The sequence below is a fragment of the Ailuropoda melanoleuca genome, chromosome 10 (assembly GCF_002007445.2).
Source record: "Ailuropoda melanoleuca isolate Jingjing chromosome 10, ASM200744v2, whole genome shotgun sequence".
In the NCBI taxonomy this organism is placed as follows: Eukaryota; Metazoa; Chordata; class Mammalia; order Carnivora; family Ursidae; genus Ailuropoda; species Ailuropoda melanoleuca.
In genome coordinates, this window is record NC_048227.1 from 109,403,117 (window position 1) to 109,413,917 (window position 10,801).

Genomic DNA, 10,801 nt, shown 5'->3' on the forward strand with positions numbered 1-10,801 from the left:
ATAGGATGAGGAGAAGAGCAAAGGTGGACTACTGCCCTTTCTTTCTCTCCATCAGGGGTTGGCAGGACCTGTTTTTACTGATGCCCAGTGACTCATCAGGAGCCTGGGTCTCATTGGTTAGTAACTGTGCCTTCCCCTCACCCCTTCAGACCTTGACACAGGGTGATTTACCTTGGATCTGACCACACCTTCATAGAACATGCCATTGTTGTTAATGGTCAGTTAGCTAGTTAGCTGGGGCCCCTTGTTCCCTACTGTGTCCCTGTTCTCTCTACTCTGGGCAGGTAGTCCCTTTCCTACTTGCATGCTCTCACCTCAATACCGCGCATCTGCTCTCTGCCCAGACCAGCCAGCATCTGCATGGACCACTCCCTGCACTTTCCAAGCACAACCATCAGGGACACCTTCAGTCCCAGGTTTGAATCATTGCATTTAAAGTTGCAATACCCCCTTCCCACCCCAACACTCTTGATCCCCTGCATCCTGGCTTATTAGACTAAACCTACAACTTAAAAGTGAGTGACTTGTTCGACACTGCCGTAGCCTGCAAGAAAGCTCAGTCTACCAAGATCTTTCAACTAGAAAGCACCATGCCCAGATGTTTTTGATGCATTATTTCCATAAATATGCATGCCATTCCTGTGAGGTGGGCACTATTTTTATTTCCCTTTTGAAATGAGTAAACAGAGGCTGCGAGAGCAAACTGCCGAGACTCAAGGAGTCCACAGCGGCAGGGCAGGGACTGGAAAAACTTACTCCTTTAAAATGTCATGAAGCATACAACCGAATGTGTCATCGCCTCAAAGCAGCTATAAGTTTCATACATTGGTGCACGGGAGGGGACGGAATTGAACACACATTCTTTGGAGTTGGCCCCTGAGCTCTTTCGTGCTGTGACCTCCCTGAGTCACGAGAGCTGAGGCAATGGTGAGTGTTATCACTGCCCTGGTCACTACAGCCTTGGCCGCAAATGCTTGCAGTGTTTTTCTTTTGTTTGCTGAGCCAATTACGAAAAAATGAGCTAAAACAGTTCATTCTCTCTGCTTATCTAAACTCTTGTCCAAACGCTTCAGTGGTGATTTGCGAGGTCCGGGAGGCAGGCGCTCACCGACCCTCGGCCGACTGTGGCCCCCAGTGGGGGGTGGGGTGCCTGCGTGGGCCTGTTTTCCTCCTGCAGCTGCCGCTGGACATCTTTAATTTATTATTCCTCTTATATAACTTTGTTTTGGTGCTTGAACTTCCATTCCCATGACTTTATGTTGAAAAACATTCTAAAACCGAGCCTTTGCATTTCACAACAGCCGCGGAGCTGGGTTAGCCCTGGCTTCCTGCCGCTGCCGCCCCGGAGCTGGGGAGGAAGGCCTCGGCCCCCTGGAAGCAGGCTGGACGCTCCCTGCCCCGTGGTGGGCTCCGAGGGAGGGGAGCTCACACGGCCACAGGCCCACAGGCCCCACATGGGGGTGGGGCTGCCTGCCCCGCACCTGCCAGCGCACCTGCTAGGACGGAGCGGTCCTGCAAGTGTACGGCAGCCGAATCGGAGACTGTTACCGAATGAGCAACGGTGTCAACAGGAAACAATGCTATGTGCGCGACTTGGGATGTCAGGTGTGAAGAAGGAGCCCCCGTGCCTCGGACTCCTTTCCTGCCTGAGTTTTATAGCTGCTCCACGTGTGGGTGCGTCCCTCCCCAAGCACCCAGCCGCTCTGAGGTCAGGCCCAAGCCAAGGATCTCCAGCGGCCCAGACGTGCTCCTCCGCCCACGGCTTCCCGACCCCTTCCGAACCCCGGGTACTCACGGCTGTGGCGGCAGGAGCAGGTCCGCGCTGCACGCGCGGTGCTAACCACCCACCACGGACCGCTACTCACCTCCGCTGTCTGCATCTGCGCTTGCCCAGCTTCCTGGGCCGGGGAGGCGTGGGGGCGGGGGTGGTCACAGGAAGATCACATGACTGCACATTGGCTCTTGAAGATGGGAGGGGGTCCTCGGAGTTGTGGCGCAGGCATCCCACCTGCGCGCAGCCGAGGGTCAGGCGCGCACACGGAGCGAGGCCCTGCACCTGCCCCCGACTCTTGCTCACGAAACCTGCCGGACCGTCGGGCGGCTCACCCGTGACTTGCTTTCTTTTCAGCCTTCTGAAAACTGTTGCACTCCTGGAAGTGTTGCTCTCCTGTGCTTGTGCCGAATTACTGATGCGCTGGTCTAACTCCCCGGTGGACTGTGCACCTTGTGTTCAGAGCTTGACCAGCGCCTGGAACGCTGAAGTACCGGAGTCAAAAAAGAGCTGGTTGGTCTTTAATTAGGAAAATGGTGACCCTGGAAACTCCCATCTGCTCATTTCTCATCTTAGTTCACAGTTCCCTTCCTTCTCCCTGTGCGTTCACTTGCTGTTCTTTTTCTGACTTCCGGGACTGGGAGCTGCGAGCCTCTCTCAGCAACTGTCCTGCTTCTGTCATCTACGCGTCAGTGTTACACCGATTTCTCCCAGCGATGCTCAGCAGCGTCCACCGGCTGTGACGGGCCATGTTGTGATTACGTGTCAATTACAAATATTTGCTAATTTCCGCTGTTCTTCGGCTTCTCAGTAACGACCGAGAGGGCGAGGTGCAGCTGCTGTGCTTGCCTTCCGTTGCTGACTCCAGGGGAATCGCGTTGTGTGGGCAAACATACGTCCTCACAGCTTAGTCCTACAGCAGCTGGCACACAGCTAAGGACCTCTGGACACGCAGAAGACCTCACCACAAGCTCCATGTGGGCTCTGAGGTATAGCGGGTGAGGGACGGCTCTGGGGACAGTCCCCCTGTCAGGCTCACAGGGGGTGGCCATCCCTGTCCCATCCTCCCGCTTGGTCTATCCTCCTGGAGGGTGTCGCTGCGCAGGTGCAGCTGGGATTAGAGGCTGGGTGGGGGAGACGAGGGTCATTTTATTCCAGGGACTTCTCTGGCTCCTGGAAGAAATGTTGCTCCTGAAAAACAATTCTCCCCAAAGATAAAATGTTTGAGTTGTGCAAACACTACCAGGTAGAGACTTTGCACTCCCAAAGTCATGTCAAAAATCAAGCCAAGCCACAGGGAGGTTTTGAACGTAAAGCCATTGCTAGTGCAGCTCAGTGCGTCCCGGGCAGCGAGGGCAGGCTGACCTGAGCATGGGTCAGCGAGGGGGTGCGGTCCCTCTGCGGCTGGGCAGTCGCTGCTGTTGCCGGACAGAACCCCTGGCTCAGGGCTTCCTCTTATGGACTTTCAGTCTCGGTGGTGTTGGGCGCACTCCCCGAGCACTCCCCGTGGCCAGGAGCTGGATGGGGCAATGACATTGCCAGACCAGACAATGGGGTTTCCCTCCGAGCACTTACACAGCCCCATAATTGAATTCTTCTCTTTGTCTCCTGGTGGATTATCGTCACCCCCTGGGAGGTGAGTGGTCCGTCCCATCCACTCGAAGGTCTCCCATGTTCCTGGAGTCCACCCTTGCCCCGGGCAGTCATCCGCTGGATTTCTGTCATTGTGGACGAGTCTGCATGTTCTAGAATGTCATGCAGATGGAGACGGGGAGTGTACACTCTTCCCCACTGCCCGGCTTCCTCTGTCCGCAGGGTGCGTTGCAGCCCGGGGTCCCTGCTTGCCAGGCGGGAAGGGCTCACGGCCAGAGCTCCGCCATCAGCACCTGCTCCCGGATGTGAGGTCCTTTCCGGCGTGGTGAGCTGCAAACAAACGTACCCAAAAGTGTGTGTTTCAGATGTCTGTATTCCAGGAGTGAAATGACTGGGTCATACGGTGGGTGCACGTTTATTTTATGAATTCGCTCAGCTGCTTTCTGAAGTGGTTTTCTGCTCGCACCAGGAGCGCATAAGCCTCCAGGCGGTCTCCAGCCTCGCCCACGGCCCTGTGGCCTCAGTGTGGAATGCCAGGCCTTCCGGCGGCTGAGCAGTGCCCTGCTTGGTGGTTTCAGTCGGCGTTTCCAGTGCTGACGTCTGCAGACGGTTTCCTCACCTGCCCTCTGCCAGCCGTGGTCTCCCTGTTGCTGAGATGTCCTTTAAAATCCTTGCCCGTATTTGCACTGGGTTGTTTGTCACCATTTCATTATAAGTTATTTATATATTTAGGGGGAAAAGGCTCTTTGTCAGATATTTGTTTCACAAGTATTTTTTCTCAGTCTGTGGCATAACTTTTAATGATGTTTTGAAGGGTCAAAGTTCATAATTTTGATGGTTTCATTCATATTTTATGTTTTTATGTCCTCTTTAGGAAAATTTTACTGAACAGAATCTCATTAATCCTTTCTCCTATGGTTTTTCTATAAATACTGCTGACCAGCTTGACAATATTGACATTCGTAGATGACCCCACCTGACAGCAAGGAAATGCATTTTTCTCAAGTTGAAAAATTCACCAAGATAAATGATGTTCTGGGCCATTAATCTAATCCTAAAGCTGGTAAAATAATAGAAAACACACAAATATGTTCTCAGATATAACAAAACTGACTGGAAATAAAAACCAAAATTATATTTGGAAAATCCCTAAAGATATGGACACCCAAGAGTACATGACTACATACCCTTGGGTCAAAAGAGAAATCCCACAATAAATTAAAACTATTTTAAACTGAATAAAAATACATTGGAAAACTTGCAGGATGTAACTAACCCAGTGCTTGGAGGGAAATTTAGATTATAAAATGTATGTATTAGAATATAGGAACCATTTAAAATCAGTAATATTAAAAATTACAGGAAAATTAAACATATTTCCATGGACAACAATGAACATTTAGAACTTGAATTTTAAAAATACCATTTACAATAGCACCAAAACAAATGGAGTACGTGGATATGAATATCACAAAATAGGTGGGGCATCTACCCTGAAAACACAGAACGCTGTGAAAGAAATACAAAGGATCTCGGTAAATGGAGCAAAGCCTTGCATCGGATTAGAAGACTCAGCATTTCAAAGATGTCCATTTTCCCAGTTCCCCCCAACTGGGTCAGTACAATCTCAGTCAAATTCCAGCACGGCTGTTCTGGAGACAACAAACCGAATCGGAAACTCATAAAGCAAGGCAAAGAGCTACAGTAGCCACAAGAACTCTGAGAGGCAGCAAGCGAAGAAGCGGCGACGTCGTAGGGCCCGCGTGGGGCTCGCTACACGGCTGCGGTGGTGACGGGCGGGGGTCTGCGGTGGGAGGGCCCAGGCGGGGCTGCACACCCACGGCGGCGGCGAGGGACCTCCGCACAGGCGCGAAGGCATGCTCTGCTGAGAAGGCTGGGCTCCCAATTCTTGCTGTTGGAATGCTCAAACGTTCACATGCAAAAAAACCAAAAAAATGGACCCGTATTTTGCCCAAAATACAAACAATAATTCCCAATGAATGATAGACCTAAATGTAAAATGAAAAATTACAAAACTTCCAAAACAAAGCACCAGAGGAAATCTGCATGGCCTTGGTTCTGGGGATGAGTTCGTAGATATGTGTCATAGCAAAAGCATGAACCATAAAAGAAAATTTTGTTAAATTTGACTTAATAAAAAAATTTTTTAAAAACTTTTGCTTTGCAAAAGACACTGTAAATATCATGAAAAGATAAGCCTGGGACTTGGAAAAACGATTTGCCAATTACAAATCTAATAAAGGACTTGTATCCAGAACTCTGTCCCTCTCCCTCCCTCTCTGCCTTCCTCTCCCTCTCCCCCGCACCCCCCCCCCAGCAATAAGTATTGCTAAAATCCACTTTCTTCAAAGTGCCAATGCCAAATGCTGGTGCGGGTGTGGGGCCGCAGGCACTCTAGGTCTGTGCTGGCGGGACAGCGGAAGCAGTAGTGCCAGCCTGGATGACAGCTTGCTCTTTCCTGTGACGACCAACACGGGCTCACCGCACGGCCCAGAAAGCCGAGAGCTGCATCGTCACCTAAGTGCATGGAAAACTTACATTCCCACAAAAAGCTGTTTATAAACCTTTCTATCTACTTTATAACACCTCGGATGGGAAACAGCCAAGTTGTCCTTTAACAGAGATTGGATAAGCAGCGGTCTGCTCGCCCGGCAGAACAAGGCTCTGAAAAGGAGTGAGCAGTTGATCCAGGAAGCTGCGTGAGCCTCAGCTCCGTTTTGGTGAGTGAGAGAAGCCAGACCCCAGGACTACAGATTGCATTTTTCCATCTATATGGCATTCTGGAGGAGGCGAAAAATATAGGGATGGAAAGGAGATCAGTGGTTTCTCAGGGTTTGGGAAGGCGTTAAGTACAGACAGGCCAAGCAGGGGAATGCTTGGAGCAGTGGAATCGTCCCTGTGGTGCTGGGTGCTGGGTACATGACTACTATTCGTCAAATGCCGTAGAAATGCACAAGTAAAATTTATTGCATGCAAAGTTAAAAAAATCCACCAGGACTTGAAGGGAGCCAAGATGGAAAGCAGACTCTGACAGACTAATCTAACTGTATTACAAATGATAACCCAGCTCACAGCGTTGGCTGTGGAACTCTGGAAGAGATGGTGGGAAGAGTCTGGCAGTGAATTAGGTCACGACAACCTGAGGGGCTGTCAGGTCAGCCGCGTGGTGGCGCCAGAGGATCTCAGGCGAAACCTTGCAGACACATGAAATTACCTATTACCTGGTTGGATGGGCCACTCGGGCAGCATGGGTGAGGACATTTTACTAAACTTGCTGAGAGTGGATTAGTAGCAAAACCGAGAAAATGGGAAACGCACCAGAGCCCGGGCCCCAGGGCTCCTTTGAGGGTCGCATAGAATCACTCGGGATTACGAGGTTTGATGACATCCTGGTCATTGATTTTTCTCGGACTGATTGGAACTTTGACTTGTCAGAGATCTACGGACTGTCAGTAAAAAAGGCAACAACGTGAGTACATGTGATCGTATTGGTTCACTCCACGCAGAACAAGTCAATCTCCCCATGGTTGCTGGACTGTCATTACAGAGCTCTGAATGCGACCTGTCACGTGGACGCCCACCACCCTCCTTGGCTAGAGATGCCCACCGGTCTGCAGAGTTCACACCACCTGCATACTCGGTGCTCTTCAGTCTCCTCGATGGAGAACGGTCAGGCTCATGACCCTCCGGCAGCCATGAACTCTCACCACAGGAGCTCGTCCAGGTTTCCCTATCATGTAAGGGGTTCACCTCCCAATTTTCAACTTGACCTTACTTCAGGCACACAAAGCAAAGTCCTTCAAAGAGTTCTGTGTGTTATGCTCAGTCTGCTAGCCAATGGTTACAGTCTGCCTTTCCTCCCATATGCTCCAAAGAAGCTTCTACTAACTAGAACTTGGAGATCTTGTCTTATTGAACAAGTGAAAAGAAAAGAACAGGACTTGAACCCAAGCTGGAAACAACTCCGTCAGTTGCCAACAATCGCAAGCAGAGCAGTTGGACTCCAGAGCCTAGACCCCTGGCACTTGTCTCCCAGATGAAGAGCCAGAGGGTTTGGTCCTGAATCCCTTGGACCACCTTCCCAAGGAAATTTTAGGGTGGAACAGATGATTTTGGGAAGAAGACACCTTACCCCCAAGACCTTCAGATGAAGGATAAATTTGTAAGAAGTAAATAGTTTCCAACCAGGATCCACTGAGTATTTTCCAGAAGGCTGGATCTAGAGACTGTCATGTTTTAATCTGCATGTTTTTAATCTCAATTTTTATGTGGATTTTCATTACTTTTTGCTTGTGCAAGATTCTGTATTGTTAACAGACACTAGTTACCTCTCAACGATGATGCCTGTTAACGTTCTTGTCGGTAATATGCCTTTCTCATCCCATCACTTCTTGTTATGGGTCTGCTTTCTGGTTTAAACAGTCTCATAGTTCAGTTGACTCCTACAATCTAAACAACTCAGGTTTATTCTCACTTCCCTCGGGTGCCATCCAGGCTCTTCTGGTGTCTGGTAATGAATCTGTAGGTTTCCAGCGTATCTCTGCTCAACCCTGCAGAGACATTTTAGAGGCAGCATTAGTGATTGTTTTAAGAAATTCCTGTAAACCAGTTTATCAAGAGGAACAGTTTGCTCATCTGAACTAAAGTCGCTAGCATGGGCAAGGCACTCATTTGTCAAGTAGCAGCGTTCACACGAAGACTCCTGTCACAACTCTTGCTTCAGTGTGTCACCAACGCTAAGTTAGCACATCACAAACTGTCCAGCCCCAGGCACTGAGACCGATACGGTCTTTCTCCTTCTGACACCGTAAAGTTAGACTGCCAGGTGGGATCTCTCGTATGACAGTAAATCAGATAAACTCAGCTTTGCTTCATCAAAAATGTGTCATCTTGTGTGGAAGTGATAATCAACACATAATTCTCACAAAACTGTTAATTTAGGTGATTTTCACGGCATGGATTGGGTCGCTTTTTATTTTTATTCCTTCCGTTATGATTTTGCTTTCTCTGAGACTCATCTCTATAGAGAGAAGGGTTGTGGAGTTCCGGGTGTTCTGACCATCCCTGGAGAAACCTTAAATCCCAAAGATTCTTAAGGAGCTACAATATACATTTTTTATTGTTTTCGTTTACTGATTACTTCTCATAGCATACATGTGTGTACACGTCTCACAGTCATTGTGTGTTGTATGCAAAAGCAGATTTCTCTTTTCTGTCTTCCTGACAAGCCTTTCCCTGGAAGCTCCATGCGTTGGTCCTGCGAGCGTGTGTGTTGGCGTATCTGTGTGACGGGCGGGGTGCTAGAGGCATTAGCCTTCTTTTGCAAATGAAGAATACAAGGCTCGAAAGGTTACATAACTTGCTCAAGGACACACAATTAGTTGAAGAACTAGAATTCATACTTTTTGAAGACCTGACAAAATTTGAAAAGAATTCAGAAATTTAACTTAAATTTATGTAAAACTCAAATTCAATGGAAATGTATTGAATAGACCTTACTTATTAGATCTCATTCAGGAACTTCCAGTAGATCCAAAAATACTGAAATTACATGGAGTAATGTCTTTTTGGGTAACTGAATATTTAATAGCAGTACTGAGATATACTGCACATACCACACACATCAATATTTTAATAGCAGCATTGAGCTATAATGCATACGCCATCCAAGTCAATGTTTTTAGCATACGCTCAGGCTTCTGCAACCACAACCACAATGTAACTTTGGAACATTTTTATTCTTAAAGAGCCAATGCCCATGAGCATCCGTTCCACTCCCCCCAGAGCCCTCCCCTCCAGCCCCTTCGACCACTAATCTATTCTGCGTCTCTGCAGATCTGTCTACTCTGAGCATTTCATACAAACGTCATCTTATAATCCATGGTCTTTGTTTCTGGCCTCTCTCACTTAGTGTCATGTTCTCAAGGTTCACCGACATTTATAGCCTGCATCATAGTTCATTTGTCTTCATTGGACTGATTTTTTAAAAAATCTTTCCAAACTTTGTATTTGCCCTAAGCATGTTACTGACTGAATTCATGAAACCTTTGAAACACTTTTTAAGAAAAGTCTCAAGTTGCTATTATCAGAAAGAATAATACACAGCATTGGAAAAGAATTTGTCCATAAATAAAATCTCTTTGAAAAGCCCAATTGCTGGAAGTGAAAATGCCTAACGGAGAAGTAACATGGGATAGAGAGACACTAACTTACACTCCATTTCGTGGTGAGAAAGAGAAGACGCTTATTAGGAGAAGCAATTCCTGATCACACGTAAAAGGACATAAACGCTCCTCACAGAGCACCTTGAAGAGGACCCATGATAATATTTATTAAGTATACGCACGGGAAGCAGATTTTTCTTTGGGAGGCAAAATGTTTAAATCCATGCATGTCCTAAGAATTACAGTTTTACTGGGGAAACAAACTTTATAGAAATACCAGTAGGAGAAATTAAAGAGGGGATGAAGGGGTTACGTGGAGGCTACGGGTTTCCTGGTGCTCCCCCCACCCCGCAATTCCACGTCTTGTGGTTGTTCCCTGACCCTCTAGGACAAGTGAGAACGTACCAAACTTGTCTCCAAATGGGTTAATGCATTTCCCAGACCTCTTTCACTCAGTCTAAATATAGAACCACAGGAGTGTGGGGAATGTTCTGACGCACATCAGAAAATATTGGTTTAATCTTCAGATTCACTCTTGAATCTTGGACAAGTGGCTTGAGGTCTCTGACCCTCAAATTCCTCATTTATGAAATAGAGGCAGCGGTTGAGGACTTGCAGGCCTCTTGTGATGACTAATTAGTGCGGTGAATTCCTAGGCGAGGCCTGGCTTGCCGTGCACCCTCCATGCAGGGCCCTTGACGTCCCTCCCAGGCCTGCTGCTCTCCGAGACAGAGGCAGCTTAAGAAAAGGAGATTTTAAATTTCTCACCTGCAACTTCAACAAGAAACCGTAAGCACATATGGTTTCCATCTCACGTGGAGGAGCCACGGGTCATAATTAACTCTCGTTTCGGCACAGTGAGCTGCTAATGTGAGCTCCAGCTTCTCGTGTGGTGGTTAACAGAGAAGGTCCTGCATCTGTCCACCCCCTGAACCAGCTGTTCCAAGGCTTCAGAAGCCCATGACTTAGGGAAGTTACCCAGTCTCTACTGTTGCAACGCGACGCTTTTGGGCATGAAGCTGAGAAGTTCGTTTGAAAAAGAAGGATGGGGGGCGCCTGGGTGGCACAGCGGTTGGGCGTCTGCCTTCGGCTCAGGGCATGATCCCGGCATTATGGGATCGAGCCCCACATCAGGCTCCTCTGCTATGAGCCTGCTTCTTCCTCTCCCACTCCCCCTGCTTGTGTTCCCTCTCTGGCTGGCTGTCTCTATCTCTGTCGAATAAATAAATAAAATCTTTAAAAAAAAAAAAAA

General features: G+C 48.3%; 1 long non-coding RNA gene across 2 annotated transcripts in view; it reads left to right on the forward strand.

Annotated features, from left to right (window-relative positions):
- Positions 1-1,976: 1,976 nt before the first annotated feature.
- LOC117804046 overlaps positions 1,977-10,801 on the forward strand; it is a 36,301-nt gene continuing 27,476 nt past the window's right edge. Inside the window, exons 1-3 of one of the 2 annotated variants that reach the window (XR_004628231.1) lie at positions 1,977-2,760; positions 3,587-3,767; positions 4,239-10,634. This is a non-coding gene — a long non-coding RNA (uncharacterized LOC117804046). Of the gene's footprint in view, positions 2,761-3,586; positions 3,768-4,238; positions 10,635-10,801 lie in introns of those variants that run through there. The other variant, XR_004628232.1, reaches the window with a different exon arrangement.